Source organism: Echinops telfairi, unplaced genomic scaffold, assembly GCF_000313985.2.
Source record: "Echinops telfairi isolate 266 unplaced genomic scaffold, ASM31398v2 ScPeMD7_4;HRSCAF=17, whole genome shotgun sequence".
NCBI classification, from domain to species: Eukaryota; Metazoa; Chordata; class Mammalia; order Afrosoricida; family Tenrecidae; genus Echinops; species Echinops telfairi.
Genome location: NW_022103900.1, coordinates 44,685,401 through 44,705,443, shown reverse-complemented (window position 1 = coordinate 44,705,443; position 20,043 = coordinate 44,685,401). Strand labels below are relative to the sequence as shown.

General features: G+C 38.0%; 1 protein-coding gene and 1 pseudogene across 1 annotated transcript in view; both read right to left on the bottom strand.

The window, feature by feature from the left end:
- LRP1B (LDL receptor related protein 1B) overlaps positions 1-20,043 on the bottom strand; it is a 1,686,774-nt gene that overhangs the window by 1,548,500 nt on the left and 118,231 nt on the right. The gene's annotated exons all lie outside the window — the stretch shown is intronic.
- LOC105978724 lies at positions 14,944-15,627 on the bottom strand (annotated as a pseudogene).

Sequence of the window (20,043 nt, the reverse complement as noted above, 5' to 3'; positions counted from 1 at the left end):
GTAACTTTACTTGCATGGTAAGTTGTTGGCTCGCCTTTCTTGGAATAGGTACAGCCATGGATCCCCACTCGTCTTTTGGTCAGGCAGCTAACTCCCAATGTGCTTTGTGCGGATGAGTGAGCACTAACGGTGGTGTATCCATTTGTTGGTATTTCATCAATGTCTGGACCCTTGCTTTTGTCCAATGGCGTAAGTGAAGCTTGGACTTATTCCTTCAATACCAATCAGTTATTGATCATAATGCTATCTTTTTTTTTATTTTATTTTAGCCCTGGGAATAGGAAACTCATACAATGTCTTTCTGTTTGATCCTAAATTCTTTAAAGATCTAAAGATTGACAATGATTGACAATTCTCAATGATTGACAAACGTAACACAGGTTGTACTTTATTTAGAACTGTATAGGAAATTATTCAAATATATATGATTTATTTATATGAGCAAGTTCTCAAGTAAGCATTAAATAAACACTTTATGGGAAGATAAATACAGAATGGTTGTTAGGCCTAAAGTTAAGAAAGAACCACTACTTTTTTAAAAATTACATTAACTTTATGTTTCTATGAATCATTAAAGGAATTCTCATTCTAGCTCTGTATTTTTCCTGATAATCTTTTATAGTAGTGATGCCCTAAAAATGACTTCAGAACTCAAACCATTTAATTGTTATTTTTAACTAAATTTCAGAAACTCATTGAAATTAATTTTTGTAAAATAAATGCATGTCATATGCCATATTGTAGTGTGAAAAGAGAGGGAATATAAGAGAAAAATTTAAAAATACATATTAAATAAGTTCACTTAATATCTCTATCCAATGAGTTGAAAACGACTTGAAGTAGTATGATAAGGAAAAAAACACACATGAAACATTGAGTCTCATATATATTAAAAAGCATATTCAAAATAAAATAACTGACAGACTGTGCTACCTGCGGTAAGAAGTCATTATTTATTCTTCTCAATGATCTAATTAGGGAAACTGAGGCACAAAGAGGTTAAATAATGTATGGAAAGTCAAACAACTGTTGAATAGTGCTGTCAGAATTTTACCTTAGGTAATCTGATTCCAGCAAACACAGTCAACCATTTTATGGATTTTTTTGGTTAACTATGTGACTTTTCTAGAACTCTTTAAAGGCACTATGTCATGTGGTGATGCATCAAAAGTGTTCCAAATGTGGAGCCAGGGAAAGAAATACAACCAAAAAGTTACCTTTCCTGATCTAAGATTGTTTGGTAATTTAAAAATAGTAATCTATTAAAAATGATATTAATAAATTGATAAGCTACAAATCAGTGGAGCCCTGGTGGCTGCCCGTATCATTCATTACCCAGTGCACATGCAGTTCAAGATCAGGCTGCTTATTTCTAAGTGCTTTCCCTTTAACTGCGGCTTTCACAATAAAATGTATGCCCAAAGTACAGAGTTAGCATCAATGAGTACGGCAGATATTACAAATGAAAGTGATGTTTTGTCCTATTCCTATTTATAGCTCCTTCCTTATAAATTGTCTAGATTAAGAACACGATTTGCAGATACTATTTCCTCTCATTTGTATGATTTACAAACTACCCACCTTGACCTTTGAAGCCAGTTTTGTACATTACATAAAATTCATAACACTCAGGCTTTTGCACATAACATAACTTGTTTTCACAATATGTTATGATAAGATGTATTCCATTTTGCAAGTACCAAAAAAATGAGGAATAAAATGTAACATCCAAAATAAACAAACAAACTCCTTGCCATCAAGTGATGCCAAGTGATCCCATACACCAGGTTAGAATTGCCCCTGTGAGTTTCCGAGACTGTAAGTGCTTTTTAAAAAAAGTATTTATTTTGAGACTGTAATTGTTAATGGGAGTAGAAATCCCCATCTTTTTCCATAGATCATGCTGGTTTCAAACTGCTGACCTTGAGGATCGCGGCCCAATGACTAACCACTCTACCACCAGGGCTCCTCTTATGCAAGATAGAAAGCTAATAAGAGGCAGATCCAACAATCTGATTTTGGTCAGGTTGCCTCAGCAGTGCTTCCCATGCTCTACTTAATCACATAGCTATGTTAAAAACTCATTATGCATATCTAAATAAGACTGAAAACAATCTAGAGCCATCAATCACAAACTTTTGTGATATCTTTTGAGATCATTTAATGTTAAATGGTTCAAAATCTTCAAAAATTAAAATTAAAACAGGATAATGAATGATATTCTTTCATTTTTTTTGTTGCCAATGACTCCAATTAATGTGATAAATACAATATTTTCTCATAACAATTTTCAACACTTCTTTTCAGAAATATTGTTTAATGTTATATATCTTTAAGTTTCACACTGCCAATTTATAATATGCATGTCTATTTTAGTAATTAAATGAACACCAATCAGCTGGCTTATTTTAAATCAGCTGCAAAATATTATCCTTGCATGCATTGTAAAAAGGTTGACTCAAATATTACCATTCTATAAAATATCTGCTAATTACAACAAATACAAAATCTTAGGGTTTTATAAATTATTATCTACTCTTGTCAACTTTGGGAAAACATTAATTTTTGAAAGGTTACAGTCTTTCAGAAAATAAAAAATGTAGTATAAAAATATTAATTTTCTGTCATTAGATACATTCCTTCCTATTTATACTCTTGATTTATGACTTTGTCTGAGTTATTTGTTATATCAATGAATTCCAATGCATTGCTTGAAGGCAAAAGCTTGAATTCCCACTGCTTTTCGTCATCATCATCTTTCAAATATTTAAAACATAAATTAGGCTAAATTTTACAATGTTTCCACAAGCCTGCTGTTTCTGGGTATTCTAATTAATTATGTCCCTTTGAATTTATCTGTTCATGCTGTGGAATAAGTGTCCTATATGTATAAATTGATTGTATTTTTGCAATGGGTATATATTCTAAATATACTGTCATATGTATAGGTGTAATTTAAAGTACATATAAATTAGAAATACAGGATTCTACCATTGTTTTGTATTAGTTTTTATTTCAATTTCACAGTCGCTTTTTTATTGAAGCAGATTAAATTAAATAAGATTCAAATACAAGTACACTAAAAAATACAATACTGAAATAATCATGTAAATTTTGGTAGTCACCATCAATACTCAGGTAATTTATTCTAATATTTGCTGGTCTCTTAATTAATGCTGAGCCCTGGAAGAACTCTAATTCTGATACTAAAATCTGATATTACATTGTGGTCACTTGTCATTTTAGAGCTACATTTTAGCTACCAAACAAGAATAAGTATCCTTTGGCTTTTATCATATAAAATGATGAAGTCCTGTATTTTTCATTTTTTTTTCAGGATGTATCAATTTTATTACAGTGAGTTTCTATATAAGGCAGATCAAAAGAACCACGTGGGACATATGGAGTGTTGGGTGGAGAGAAACATATATTTGAAGGAATAATTCTTTAAGGGAAACCAACACTAATTTTTTTCTCTCTGTTTTATTTGGCAATAGCAACATTAATTTTTTGTTCTGGTATTTATTAATATGGAGTACCTTGTTAATCATGCTAGAGTTGCATATGTTCATTTGTATTTAAGATAATTTGGTATATGAAAGCCAAGATAGATAACCCTTCAGAAACAGTAATAGGAGTAATGGTTCCCTGAGGGTATGGGAAGAAGGTGGGGAGGACGGGTGTAAAGGAGTTGATAGCATTGATGACTGCATAACTCCACTCCAAGGGATAGAACAATAGATTTGTATGTGAATGAATATATTGGATTGTGCAGGATATGGTTATATATATATTATATGCTGGGGTGGGGGGGGAATGGAGTTCCTGGGGGGTATGGTGGGTAGGGATGGAATAAAGGGGAGCTGATATTGAGTTCCAGAAGAAAGAAAATGTTTTGAAACTGATTGTGGCAATTATATAATACTGCTTGATGTGATTGAACTATGGAATGTTATGATATATGTAAGCGCTCCCAATAAATGATTAATTTTAAAAAATTATGGAGTATTGGGCAGTTTTAAAGAACAGATTTTTGAGATAACATGAGAAACAATAGGTCATGAAAGTTTAGGAAATTATTTCTAAAAATACTTTCTGTTGACGTCACTTAATAAGCATTGATTAGCTTTGTGCATTTGATGGCAGTTGACCAATACTAGTTCGGGTCCAATAAATCCTCCACTTAGTTAAAAATATGCATTTAAAAAAATGTAGTAAGAAATTTATTTAAAAAACAGGTTCTTGACTTGAAGAGAAAACTACCTAGGCTTCATTTCTTTGAGAGCAATTACCCTTCCTTAAAGACAGCTGGCCTTACGTGTAACAGCTATGTACAAAAGAAGTGATAGAGTGGTCCTTGGGTCTACAATCATAAATGAAAAACAAGCACATTCTCCAATTGAGCAAGGTAAGTAAGAATTTTTTTTGGCCATTTTTTGTTGTTGTTTGTTAAACAGTGAGAGTGAAAAACTTACTGGAATATAAAGAGCAGAGCATGCCACGAATGGAGAAGGGGGCGTGTTCACAGAATCAGAATTTTCCCCACCCCATCTCCACGTGATGTGCATCAAAACACACCACTGACCAATTAGTAAAAATCAAAACAAAGGAATGCGAATGCAGTATGCTTATGCACACACACCAGTTACTTTATGTGCAATAAAGGAATGGGGAAGGGGAAGTGAAAGAATAGAGAAATGTATATACTGTCATCATCAGGATGTGGTGGAACCTAACTGGGGTTTTCTAATTGAGAATGCCTTCTCGTCGTGAGGACCAGAGTTGCGGAGGAAAGGAGCAGGCTCCCTTTTAGATGATGCCCACTGTCTGCCGCTAGAACACATCATCTCCCTTTTAGATGATGCCCACTGTCTGCCACTAGAACACATCCATGGTGTCTTCAACCTCCATTTCCAACTGTGCGGGTGTGTCTGTTTCATTGATTGACTCGATTTGCCTCATTGACAATGCTTGTCATTCATGATAGACATTCATTAGTATGCTAGGTGGCTATGACCCTTAATCTCAAACTACACCACTAATCTATCCGGCCCCACCTCCTACAAGGTAATATGGCCATTGCTCTCAGCCTTGACTCCTTCCTTGGGTTTCTTTTTGGCCATGGCAAGAGCCAGAATCTCATCAGCTGCAGCTTCACAAGAGGCACCACTAGAGACAGCAGAAGAAGGAAGTAGCAGCGGTGGAAGAGTGAGAGGGCATGTGCATCGAAATGCATTTCCTTACTAAATACTCAGTACAGAATATAAGGAAACTTGGTATATTTTCTAGTTTCCCTTTGGCTTAATGTAAAATATATTGCTCTCTACTGCACGAGAGTAGACTGAACCATTCCCATTATCAGATGGAAACAGAATCCGTTTTCTGCTCCTTCAAAAGCCAAGCTCGCTGCCATCCAGTCAATTCTCAGTTACAGTGACACTCGCTAGGCTTTATGAGATGGTAAATAGATCTTAATGAGAGCAGACAGCGTCATCTTTCTCCTTTGGAATGGATGGTGGGTTTGATAAACTCACTTGTATTGGTTACGTTGTTGGACGATGATCTACATGGTTGGTGGTTCGAAACCACCAGAAACTCTGCAGGGAGAAAGCCCAGTCTTTCTCCTCCCTTAAAACAGGTCCCACAGAAACTCATCTGGGCTCGTGATAAGTCAGCAATGATGCAATGGCAATGAGTTTGGTTTTGTGTATTGTGTCTGTATTCACCAGGCTGCATTTCGTTACTCACTTGATCTCGTGGCAACATTTGACACTATAGATGAATACCTTCTTTGAGATGCTTGCCTTTGGTTGTTTCTAATTTTGGTTCTGACTTTAGTCCCTGCATAAACTTGTCACTCCCATGATTTTTATATTTTATAGCCTTCAAAAATTCCACTTTCAAACTCAGTGTCTTCTATATCCTAGAAGCCTTTAAACGTTTCTATATCTCATCATGTCAACATCATAGAGCCAAGTTAAATGTAACATTGTTACCACAGAATTCATGATATTTAGAATAAATCTGCTCTATACCCAGCACAAAAAAAATATATCCACTCATTTTCCCAACTAAAAACATGGCCGTTATTCCTGACTACCTCTTCCTTTCTTTAAAAATCAAGAATTCTTGATGTTAAGGCATCAAGTTGTCTAAATTCTACATTTTTTTCTGTCGTACATGATTCAGGTAATCTTTTCTGGGTTAGATTAATATAAAAACAATTTTATTAGTCTCTCTGTCCCCTTATTTATTTATTTTCCAAATAACCTAAGTTAGGTAATTTTCAAAAAATATATATCCAGTAAAGTCACTTTCCCACCTAAAATCACCCAACGACTTCAGTCCTTTTAGGATAGATTGTCTATGTCAAAACGTGCTTGGTTTTCTAGGATCTGGGTCCATTTTCTCCTACCTGTGCCTTCTAAAATAAAGGCACATCACATTGATGTGAAATCTCCACGATTCTGTTTGTGATGCTTAGGGTTTGTGTGTGTTTGTGTGTGTGCCAACAAGGCACCTGTGAGAAATAAGGGTGGAGTTTAGTCTGTCCATCAGGTCACAGCTTGATGACCTCCTTTGGATGTGCAACTGAGGTAAATGTGTCTTTTCAGCCGGGCCCCCTCTCTTTCTCTCTCCCTTCACCTTCCTGCTGGTGAGCCACTCTGAGACCTGCTAGAACCATGGCCATTGGGCCCTCAAGACTTTGCACCCACTAGCCTGTGATCTTTCTTATTTCTGCAACATTACATGTGGCTATGTGAATCTGAAGAGGGACATATGGACTAATATCAGGCTGATTCCCAGGAGAATGTTATCTGCGAGTTATTCCCATTCAATGTTGAGCTTTCACGCCCTTGCTCCGTGTTGCCCTTGCAGCCTACCTACTGTAGAACTAACTCATCCGGTTATACAGGACCAACTCTATATTTTGTAGGGCCGAGTGCAAAATGAAACTGACAGACTCCTTGCTTCAAAATCATTAACTATTTCAAGAAGATGACAGTGGAACATTACTCAAGTGTATAATTTACTTGCTATTATATAGTTTACACCATATTTAAACAATCTGCCAGTCAATTTTAAGTCCATTTTATTGACTTTTTCTCTCTTGCTGACTTTATAGCAAGCTTCTTAAAGGCAGGGCAAGGGAACTTCTCCTACTTCCCATTGTTTTTTCAACAACTAGCATTCAGTAAAAGAATGAGACAAACAAAAAAGAAACCAAACTTGTGCCATCAAGTGGATTCTGACTCATAGCAGCCTTATCATATTGGGCTACATGTCTGGCTGCTAATCAGAAGGTCAGCAGTTCAAAACCACCAGCCACTGACCTGGAGAAAGATGAGGCTTTCTACTCCTGTAAAGATTAACAGTCTTGGAAGCCCACAGGGAGAGGTTTACTCTGTCCTATAAGGACACTATGTTTTCTGTGGTAGTTACATAATCTGGTGTCAATTTGGGACTTGAGAGGATTAAGAGTGAAGGGGTGGAGTCTAGTTGGTCAATCAGGTCATAGCAAAAGAGGCCTCTGTGTGGGTATGGCCTTCTCCTGAGAGTTCTGGTAAATCCTGTATTTCCTCTGTGGAGGTGGGAGACACTTCTCTCTCTCTGCTCACCCTTCGGGAGATATTGCAGCTGACAAGATACATGGAACTACACCAGTGCCCTGAGCTGGAGAAGCCACGAAGAGACTCCTGCCAGCATTGGGATGCTTACAATGCCACTGGATCCAAAGGCTTTCTACCCACTGGCTTGTGATTGTCCTGCATTCAGCATCATTGCATGTGTTTCATGAGTCTGAAGAGAACTTTATATATTGATATCAGGAATATTGGCTAATATCAAACATATGGGCTAATACCAGACTTATGGGTTTGGACTGGACTGAGTTGGTATGCTTTCTTAATGTACACTTACCCTTTATATAAAACTATCTCTCATACACATATGTATTTCTATGGATTTGTTTCTCTAGTCTACTCAGACTAACGCAATGTCCATAATAAGTGCTCCAAAAAATAGGTGCTCAGTCAATGGTTAATTCTATGAAAGGAAGTTGCAATATGGGAGTCAGTTTTCTGAATACCCTGAAAGATGTGCTCAATCCCAAAACCCAAATCCCCTGTCAATGAGTCGATTCTGACTCACAGTAACCCTGTAGGACAAGATAGAACTGCTCCTGTGGGTTTCAGAGACTAGTTTTTAATGAAAGTAGAAAGCCTGAACTTTCTCCCATCCAGTGGCTCGTGGTTTGGAACTGCTGACCTGCAGTTAGCAGCCCAAAGCATGCCAGAGGCTGCTATTGATCCTTAATTTCAAGCATCTCTTAATCTATGACCTTTTGAAAAGTTACAGAGAATAATAAATAAGGCTATGAGTTATAAAACTAAATCTTGTTTTAAATTATCATTAATAATTAACAATGATGGTAGTTATTATTTTTATATTTTTAATACATCCGTGGAACAATAGCACTGTAATGTGATTTGATGATAATTTATTGATTCTACCAAACTCTGTTCTGAGAAGTTCTTGAATCCAAGTCATTAATTGTTCTCAAACTCTTTTCATTTTACAAGTGTAGGAAATAAAATCCCATGACTTGTTAGTGATAGATTCAAGGTTTGAAATCATGCTGTTTAACTCCAAGCTTTTACTAGCTCTCCTGGATGCACAGGGTTAGGCAAATCCTTAAACTTCCTCATGAAAAAAAACTTGGATTCATTATCATTGAATTGTTCCTAAAAGAGAAAGAAAAACAACGTAATCTTCTTTAGCTGTCTCTAGGGAACAAGTGGCACTCTTTAGAAACCATAATGAACATAAAGATATAGCTCTCACACAATTCCAACAGGAAAAGGCATATTAAATGACAATGGAGGAGAAAGGCATCTCATTTCTTTGCGGAGACTCATATTTCTGCGGATGATTATCTCTCATCTGTGCCTTTTCTTTTTCTTGCTGAATACTTGTCATATGCCTGCCTTTGCACCGTCACCATCTTTCCTGTTCTCTTAACACTAGATATCCTTATGCCTCCTGTCAGCAAATTAAAGAGATAAATACTGTCATTCCTAGTTCTCCATGCTATAATACTTGAAGAAATGAAGTTTGATTATTTCAATCCAATCTAAGGACCCTGGTGGCAGGGTGGTTACGGGACGGGCTGTCCATTGCAAGTCAGAAGTACAAAACCGCAAGCCACCACACAGGAGAAAGAAGAGACTGTCCACACCCATTAAACATGTACAGACTTGGAAACCCCAGGGACAGTCCTACTCTGTCTCTTTGAGTCAGAACAAATTCACTGTCAGTAAGTTTGATTGTCATTTGGTGTTGTTTTCTTTTAAATTGTTCAATATAAAATGATGCTCCAGAATGGGCTGTTCTCAGTGGGTTTGTTTTTTTTGGGGGGTGGGGGGGTAGCTTGTCTTTTCCCCATATAGGATTTATTTTGCTATTCTTATTCCTATTGAGTATAATCATTATAACTGTTGGAACTGTTCTATTTACTATTTAACTTGATTTAATATGTTCCATTTTATACTGTCATTTTAGGAGGTGCATAAACAAATGATTCTAAAAGAATTATATCTCTTTTTTGATGCCTTATTGGATAAATGCACTATACTTCTAAGGAAATATATAGCAGAAAATGTTACCCTGCTCTCTCTAACTCTACCCCGCAGAAAGACCACTGTAACACAGATTAATGAAGTAGTAGTAATAACTGTTGTTGTAATTGTAGACTTAGTAGGATTTCAGCAGATAAATTATAAATTATTTATACAGGCTAATTTATTTAATCTTAATCACAAATTGTGAGATACTCATTGCTATCACCACTTTGAAAACCAAGAAACTAAAACTTGAAAGTTATATAACTCACCAGTATCACTCTCTTGATATGGGTAGAACTGTGATTTGATCCAAGCCTGTCTGACTTGACCCACACATTGTTACAAATAAAAGCAGCTGGTTTGAATAATGTTTACATCTCCATTTACACATACAACAAGAAAGCATAACTTTTACTTAATATTTCTAATGTCACTGCAATATGTATACACACAATATATATAAATTTGAGGGTGAAAATAGCATCAAATACAACAATTCTAGGTTGTGGACTCTTGGGAACACTAGAAAGAATTAATGAATCATTTCTCTAGTGAGCATATATGTATACCTTGCTATTTATGAATCCACAGCTCACAAATGTTCTTTAATAAAACTTAGCTTTTTATTTTACGATTTTTTTAAATCAGAGAATCCAGCTCAAAATCTGTTTGCATAGATGGTATAGATACAATTTTATCAATTTCTTCTCTCTCTTTATCAAAACCTTTACCAGACACAGTCCAATCCTGAGTATAGCATATTTCTAAATAAAGCAGATTTGGAATAAAAAGTATAATAACCTCAAAAATAAATTCAAAATCATATGCTTGCTTTAAACTAATTTTATATTATTTTTCATTAAAATGTTCATCTCTGCTTCACACCTACTCCTTATTTTACAACATGGATAGGTTTCAAAGAACTCAGTGTTATCTGAAATAAAGAGTGACCACATGAGAGCACAAAAGTCCACGCCAAACTCATGCCTTTGAGTGGATGCCGGCCCTGTGAGACAGAGTGGAACAGGCCTCTGATTTTCCGAGACTGCAACTCATTATGGGAGGAGAAAGCCCTGTCTCTCTCTCATTGGAGCACAAAATGGAGAGTCCAAATGTATCATTATCTAACTACTGCATTACATTAGCACTTAACTGCCTAACCACTGGGAATCATGAGTCAGCCAAGTTCACACATTACCGTAACCATGATAGCCAGCCTGACTCCTGACTCACATTTCAGTGGTCATGACTGTCTGATATTAAAGAGTGAAATAGTCAGACTGTACATTTTTACTATTGTTGTAAATACAAACGTCAGATAGTAAGGCAGATGAGTAAATGGATTAATCCTGGTTCAGAATTCAGAGTTCTTTACATTATTAATGGGGAGGGGCAACTGAAAGCACCAGAAACCTCACCAAAAATGTATATAGCTATACGAGTCACAGTCCAATGAAATTCCAGGAGTGATGTCTTTAACATACATTAATGTTCTCCCTGCCATTTCTTCACAGACAAATTAGAAGAACCACAACTGGAGATATTTAATCACAAAGGAAGATTAAGGAACTAAATATCCATAACTAGGCTTAACCCACTGCCATTAGCTGATTTGGATTCCTGGTGAACCAATATAGTTTCTGAGGCTTTAAGTCTTTGTGAGGGCAGATAGCCTCATTTTTCTCCCTCAGAGAGGTAGGTGGATTTGAAACCCCAACCTTTCAGTTAGCACTCCCCTACGTACCTGATGTGCTCCCAGAGCTCCACAAGTTTGGTTTAGTGTACACTAACTGAGGTAAGAGAGGGTACTAACTGAGATAAGGGTACTTATCCTGATACTAACAGGATAAACTAACTGAGATAAGACTAGTGTCAGACTTGAATGATAACTTCAAAGATGGAAATCAATGGTTTTCCCGGGGTAAGAAACAACAGAAATTAGTCGAGATATTCAGGAAGATAACAAATATATTAAATACATTTATTATAATTTTGTGTATTTTAGAAATGACATTAGAAAACATAAATCAACACCAAATTCTGTCCTAGGTCAGTTTGCTTAGTTTCTTTCTTTTTTTAATCATTCTACTGGGGGTTCGTACAACTCTGGATCCATTAGGTCAAGCACATTTGTATATTTGTTGCCATCATCAGTCTCAAAACATTTTCGTTCTACTTGAGCCCTTGGTATCAGCTCCTCATTTTACCCATCCTCCTCTCCCCTCCCTTCCTCATGAACCCTTGATAATTTATAAATTATTATCTTTTCATGTCTTACACTGACCAATGTCTCCCTTCACCCACATTTCTGTTTCATCCCCCTGGGAGGGGGTTATTGGTGGATCATTGTGATCAGTTATCCTTAATTGCCCCCACATTCCCCTTACCCTCTTGCTGTGGCTACTCCCATTATTGGTCCTGAGGTGTTTATATGTCCTGGATTCCCTGTGTTTTCAGCTTTTATCTGTAGCTGTGTACATGCTCTGGTCTAGCCAGATTTGTAAGGCAGAATTGGGGTCATGATAGTGGGGGAGGGGTAGCATTAAAGAACGAGAGGAAAGTTTTATGTTTCATTGGTGCTACACTGCACCCTGACTGGCTCATCTCCTCCCTGTGGCCGTTCTGTAAGGTCAGTTGCCTACAGATGGGATTTGGGTCTTCACTCCACACTCCCCCTCATTCACAATGATAGGATTTTTTATCTGGGTTTTGATGCCTGATACCTGATCTTATTGGCACATTGTGATCACACGGGCTGGTGTGCTTCTTCCATGTGGGCTTTGTGCTTCTCAGCTTGTTTAGCTTCAGGTTTTTAAGACTCAAGACACTATATCTTTTGATCAGCTTTCTTTACGACATTTGCTTATGTACCCTCTTTGTCTTCAGCGATCCTGTCAGGAAGGTCAGCATCATGGAATGCCAGGCTAATAGAACAAAGTGTCTTGTGTTGAGGGAGTACATGAGTACAGGCCCAATGTCCATCTGCTGCCTTAATACTAAATATATGCACATAGAGGTATTTCTCCATCATCATATATAAATATATTTACATATGTACATGCCTGTATTTAGACCTCTATAAATGTCCTTTGCCTCCTTGTTCTTTCCTCTCTTTCCTTTTACTTTGCTCATGTCCCACTATCATTTTCAGCCTTCATTTGGGTTTCAGTAATTCCTCTCAATTACATTGCCTTGATAAAGCCCTACCAGGGCTCCTACATCCTCCTCGCCATTGATTTTGGATCACTTGTTCCCTTGTCCCTTGGTTTGTTAACACCCACTTCCTTTCCCCCTCCTCCCCTTCTCTCATCTATAAATAGTTCCAAGGTTTGTTTGTCGATCTTTAGGAGCATTTTCTGGTTGAATATGATGGGGTGGCACCCCATGGCCCCTAAGTCTATTTTTGGTATTCCCTGAGGACTTCATTACTCTGCTCCTCTTGCTGTTCTGTTGCATGCCTTTAGTGTTCCGTCTAGGTTTGGTGGGGTCAGATTGGGCAAAATTACTGCACTGTGTCTCCAGTGTTGTCCCCTGTAAGTTTGCTTAGTTTCATAGACAACAAATTTTAGGGGGAAAAAAGTAAGAATTTTTTTGGGGAAAAAATCGATTTCTTGTTTTCAAAAAAATTACATAATCACACATAGATTCTTGAAGATTATACATAAATATATTCTTTTTGTTTATTATTGCCATATTAAAGCAGCTAAAGTTGCTTGATATTAAATAGCTTCTTCTTTCAAAATTATCCATAATATAGTTGATGAAAAAACAGCCATTTCCCTCCTCTCTTTCAAAGATCCAAATATAAACAAGTAATCAGCATGAAATTTGTCACACATCACACTTTAGCTTAAAAATGAATATATATAAGCTGAGCTATTAGCTAATGGTCTGTGCGCTAAGGATCATAAACCACAGTAGCACCGCACGAGTGTTGCTTTCCTGTCTAACAGGTATAGGGTTGCCATGAGGTTCAATCTCATTTACTCTGCGTGTTAATGATCCAACAAGAGGTCATTAATGAGATATGTATTACTTGTATATTACCTTTAAAATATGTGTAAGGGAAACTTGTTCCAGGAATAAATATTAGTCATCTTTTAAAAGCAGTAGAAATTAATGATAAGAAAGTTCAATTTGAAAACAAACAATAATTAGGATATTTCCCAAAAAACAAGTCATTGAGTCCATACCCACTCATTCCAACCCTATAAAACAGGGTACAAACTGCTCCTGTGAGTTTCTGAGACTAGAAGTCTTTAAGGGAGAAAGATGCTCGTGACTCATAGCCTGGCAATGGGGGATATGCTACCTTCTTACTCCCTGGCTTCCTTAAGCCTCATAGGGAATGCTGCATGCAGCAATATTTTAACCATGTCTTGCAACATAAAGTTCAAATGTTCTTGAAAAAAATTCAAGATTAAATATTAAGATTATGAGAGTAAAGATTTCCGCACAAGCAATGTTTGGCATCATTATATTCAAAGTAGAAGATTGAATGACATCACCAGTGGGGGTCAGGGCACAGGCCACACCAAGGGAAAGATAAGATCAAATAGACTATCCATAAAAATTTTGTGCAGTCTTTCCAAATAAATAAATTAATTATACAAAAATGTCTGTGTAGTTGTACCAACCAAAATAGTTTTCATGAATTCGGCTTACAAAGTTAAGGCTCTTTGCTAAGTTACTGTTTGAACCCTTCAGTGCATTCCCAGAGGCACTCTAGTGGCACAGAGGGGTAAGGGTTGGACCACTACCCGACCTGACGGAAGTAGGAACCCCCTAGCCTATCTGTAGATGGAAGATGAGGCAGTGTGCTTCTGTAAAAATGTGCAGCCTCCTATGTGCTCTGGAACATTCTCGTGGCCAGGCTGTGCTCTGAGTTGAAATACTCGAAGAGACTAGAGATCAGTGGGTTCCTTTGTGTAATGGTCTCCGTTAGAGTTGCCATTATTCCCCAATTATCATGACCCTTTGAATCCTACGGTTTTAGCTTCATGTCCCACAATCACCTGCTTCTGATTTTGTTGCTGTGGTGCTTTGATAGCAGCTGATTCGCCAGAGGTTTTCAGGTTTTGCAACAATACTGTGGTAAGTACTATTTTTGAGTCTATATCAATAAATCATTTTGCAGAAAACAAATAAAAGTTTATTGTACAAAATTAAGGCTTTCATACCTCATGCCTTTCTAAGGCTAACAAAATATTAATTATTTAAGTCGATTGAGTTTTAATTTCACTATCCCCTCTAATTCCAATGATAAAAATGGTCTGACTAAAAGTTATCAAAACGCACATTATAAGTAACGCCACTTCCTTTAAAGAAGATGACCCCAGACATTACTTCTTGGTATAGGTGGTCTCACAGCATGGGATGTTGTGATCCTAAAGCCTTGTAAAGCACCCCTGCTGGCTCCAGCCTGCCATTACTTTCAAATTCAGAAAAAGCAATGTCATGCCTTCAGGTACCACCTTCTCCTCCTTCAAACCTGGAAACGGACTAAACAGCATGGAAAACATCACCTCATTGGTCTCTTATGGTACGTTATTAAGGGATAAAATGTAGTTTGGTGGCCAATCAGGGACCTGAGGACTTAGAGTGAAATTTCCTGGAGTATTAGCTGAATTTGGTATTCCCTAGCCAAGTTTTTTATTCATAGTTATTGTACTGTGTTCCCCAGTTTGGGCTTTTTGTCTTTTCTTAGACAGCAAAGTTCCACACATTTTAGATATTATATTTTAATCTGCTTTTGCATGCTGCATTCGCACTGGTTTGCCATCAAATGGAAATCCTTGTCTCCAGGCATTTGTATATGAGCCCAGTTCTTTAAATGTAGCAAAGGCCTGACCCCTCGTCTTCCAGTCTGTAAACCCACAGTATCTACCACATGGCCAAACCGAGCAAGCCAAGCATATAAGGACCTCTTCAATTCTTCCTTTTTAATGTGGTCATGCATATTGTTGTTATAAATTGTATGATTTGGTCTAATAACCAAATGCATAAATAACCAAATAACCCAGAGCCTTCTCCCTTTAGAGCCCCACAAACCCAATAACTTATTTTGAGAATGAAGTGGTAATTCTTATAAACCTTCTACCTTTGTCATGTCTGTCACTAATTTCCTAAGCTTGCTGTTGTGTGCCCACGAGTTGGTTCCAATTCTACTGTGAGGTATATGACAGACTAGAACTGCCCAGCATGTTTCCTATGTTGTGCTCTCGATGGGAGCAGAGAGCCACGGGTTTTCTCTACATACTGGTGGGTTAGAACCACTTGCCTTTTGGGTAGTGGTGTGTGCTTGCCCATGGCATCACTCTGGCTGTGTTTTAAGCTAAACAATCACTGACACGGGTGCAGAGGCAGCACAAGCTATCATTTATTTCCCAGAGGACAGAGGTTGCTTAGCAGAAGAAATGCTTATCAGTCAGTGGCCACACAAAAACCATTTGACTTTGCTCCTATGTCTCCAACCATATTCAAACATTTCAGGGTATTTTTCATTCACTTAAGGATTGCCTTACAGCTATTTTCATTCACCTAAGGACCCCAAGGTGCTGGATGAGCAAGACAAATGAGGAGTCTGTTCTCATAGATCTTCCTGTCTAGAAGGGAGTTCAGATAATTACAGGATGGACAACAATGACTGATAAGAACTGTATAGGATGCCATAAATATCTATAGCAAATGGGCCAAAGGAATGCAGGGATTAGGGAATCCATTCCCAATGATGAGGTAGAAACCTACAGTGGTTTATAAATAAAGTCAGGCATAAAAGCTGCTCTGTTGACTTTTAAGACAAAAAGTGAGAGTTTGATTCTACTTAGGTTTTTATATTGGAATTTTATTGTTTATATATTTATACACATAGAAACATATGCATAACTATACACATTTGCCACTTATACTGCTTTTTAGTGTATAATTCAGGCCATAAATTATGTATTCCCCTTGTTTCGCAATCACTACCACTATCTGGTTCTAAAACGTTATTTTCAAAGCAAATGGGATCTCGGGATGTATTTGCCTCATTCCTGGGTTCCTTGGCGTCTAATCTGGTGTATGTGCTTGCCTTGTCTAGAGCTTTTACGGAGGTGCGGTCACACACCATTTGTTCTTTTTAGCGGACTCCTTTCGTGTAGCATAATGTTTTCAAGGCTCATCCAGGTGGTAGCTTATACAAGGATTTCACTTGTCTCTATGGCTAAGGGATAGTCCATTGTCTGTATACAAAGGACTTTAAGAAGTTCACGGAAAATTGGAATTAAAAATGAAAGGTATTTCTCCAAAAGCTTTAGGGCCCCTTTTATATACGGCATTTTGCTGGTACATTTACCTGTTCATGGCACTTTGTTTGTCGCCATACAGTCTCCATTGTAAAAACTGGTGCAATGAACATTGATGTACAAGGATCTGTTTCATTTCCATTTTTTTCAATTATTTCGGGATAAACCCAGTAGTAGCATTGATGAATCACATAGTAATCCTCTATTAAATTATTTGTTTGTTAACAACAGATGAAACATTTTGTATTCCCTCTAGAACTGAACAATTCAAATTTTTCCACATCCTTCTCAAAAATCACATTCTGTTTAAAAAATGTGTCTTATCATAGGCTCTTCCTCTTGGGTGTGAAGTGGTATGTTGTTGTGGTTTTAATTTGCCTCTCTATAATGGTGTGACCTGTATTTCGTGGATGGCTGAAAATGCATGGATGTGTGAAGATGTTTCTTCCCTTGTTGAATCATGACTTATCAGCAAATGAAGATCCCAAAAGCTTTTCTAAGCTTTTCAGCATTAAACTTGTCTATTTTGCAGACATACCTCTTCCCTTGTTGCATTTTCAGTGCCCCCCTACCCAAGGGGCTTCTATTCTCGTGCTATATCAGACAATGTTCTGCTGCACATAAGTTTCACTTGATAGATTTTCTAAGGTAGATCACGAGGTCCTTTTGTTTAGTCTGTCTTAGTCCAGGAGCTCTGCTGAAACCAGCTCCCCATGGGCAATCGTGGTAGAATCTGAATTACCAGCGGTGCAGCTTCAGTAGCACAACAAAACGCAAGCCCTCACTGGCCTGGTTCCAAGCAGCACTCTGACTACTTCATCTACAGCAGATCGGTTTGTCTTTCCTCTCGCATACTTTGGTCCTGTTGTCAGGAGAGACCAGTCCCTGGAGAAGGTCATCATGCTTGGTAAAGCAGGGGCCAGTGAAAAAAAGGAAGGCCCTCAATGAGATGGATGGACAGAGTGGTAGCAACAATGGGCTCACCATAGGAACAACTGTGAGGATGATACAGGACAAAGCAGTATTTTGCTCTGTTGTGCACAGGGTCACTATGGGCTAGAGCTAACGAAGGGCACCTAACAACAACAGGCTTTGTACCTCTCCTATCGAATTCTGATTCGAGAGGTAGGGTAGCAGATTCAGGACAATGCGTGTTTAACTGAGATCTCGGGTTATTTGCTCAGGAGAGGGCAGTCCGTGGAAAAGGACACTCTGCTTAGTAAAGTAGAAGGGAAGTGAGAAAGAGGGAGACCCCCCACAAGATGGATTGGCACAACGGATTCAGACATACGAACCAGCACAGGGGCATCTGACAACAAAAATGACAGAGTTTTGTGCAGGTGTTCCAAATCCACACATTGAGAAGTGTTAAGTTACAGTGTGTGTTCGATTACAGAGGTGGCCATTTTTACTTGGAAACAACAGTGACCAGTTTTCTCATCTCTCCTCCATCAAAGTCATAAGCAAGCCCAAGGAATAGAGATGATTTTTCTGGACAAACCTTAAACCTCACTGATAGGCAAGAAGAGAAAAGAATGTATTTATTTCTCAACAATGGTTGTACATCAGAATTTCCAGTAGAGCTTAGAGAGAAAAATCGCCAAAGCCCTGAGCCTATCACTAGAGGCTGTAAGGATGGGACCCTGAAAGCATGTTCAATTTCAGTCTCCCACACCAGTGCATCATCTAAGCCTTTGCAGGAGTGAATTTCTCTAAAATGGATCTGATCACATAACAATGACTTATAAATGTTCATGTTTTCTGGCATCCGTAGTGAAGGGTTCGAATTCCTTATCCTGTCTCACCTCATTCTGGCAAATGTTGGTCTCAAATCACATTGAGCTGCTTTCTGAGCCCTGGATGCACCATGTGCTCATTTTCCACCTACATGCATTTAGTCCACTGGAATCTGCTGCTCCTAGTCTGCTTTAACCATTTCCTAGATGAAGGATGCCTAACGCCGTGAGATTAACTCCACACATCAGCTCTTCTTACAATTTAGCCCGAGATCACCTGGAGTTAGTGTCGGGATTCGGAATTTATAAACCACATTACTTATAAACCTGACACTATTGTGAAGTCCTTAAGCATTTTGTTGCTCCAGAAAACGTGATGTAGAACTGTCTATTATGTGATAGGGAAATTAATCAGAAAGGACCTAGAACATAAGTATTTAGCTCTCCTGCAGTCGATTCTACAGTCCCGGGATCTCACAGGGGCAGTTCTAGTCTGTCCTAAAAGGTCGCTAGAGTGCGCACTGACTCAATGGTAGTTAATGTTTTCAAAATGAGTCTAATTTTATGTATTAAATTTTTATAGATTTAGAAAATATGTCATATAATAGTATATATCCAATGCAGATGATCCCCTCTGGACCAGTGGTGTGAGTGAGGATTCTGGGAGGGTAGAGGGAGAGTGGGTTGGAAAAGGGGAACCTATCACAAGGAACTATATGTGACCTCCTCCCTGGGGAACGGACAACGGAAAAGTGGGTGAAGGGAGACGTCAGACAGGGCAAGATATGACAAAATAATAAATTATAAATTATCAAGGGCTCATGATGGAGGGGGGAGCGGGGAGGGAGGGGAATAAAATCAGGACCTGATGCCAGGGGGGCTTGGGTGGAGAGAAAATGTTTTGAGAATGATGAGGGCAATGAATGCACAAATGTGCTTTACACAATTGATGTATGGATGGATTGTGATAAGAGTTGTATGAGCCCCCAATAAAATGATTTAAAAAATAGTATATGTCTCACAATATTGTATTTTGTAAAATTATCAAGTAATTTCTACTTGATAAGACAGTCTTCCTTTGGTAGACTAAAAACTAATGAAGGAAAAGGCAATAGTTTGCTCTTATTTAAATTTCCTGCATCAATCGTAGTGGATAATTCAAATATCAACTTCTATTGAACAACTCCTATTTATACCACTAGGTGCTATACCTGGATTTACAAGGTGCCCATGTTTACTCTCCTAATCATCTTTAGACATGACGTTGGCAGAGACCAGTCTCTGGGCCTGCTTGGTAACGTGGAGGGCTGTGACAAAGAGGAGGGAACAGTTAGGACAAGATGGACACGTGGCTGCATCGATGGCTCCAGCACAGGAACAACGGTGTGGATGGCACCG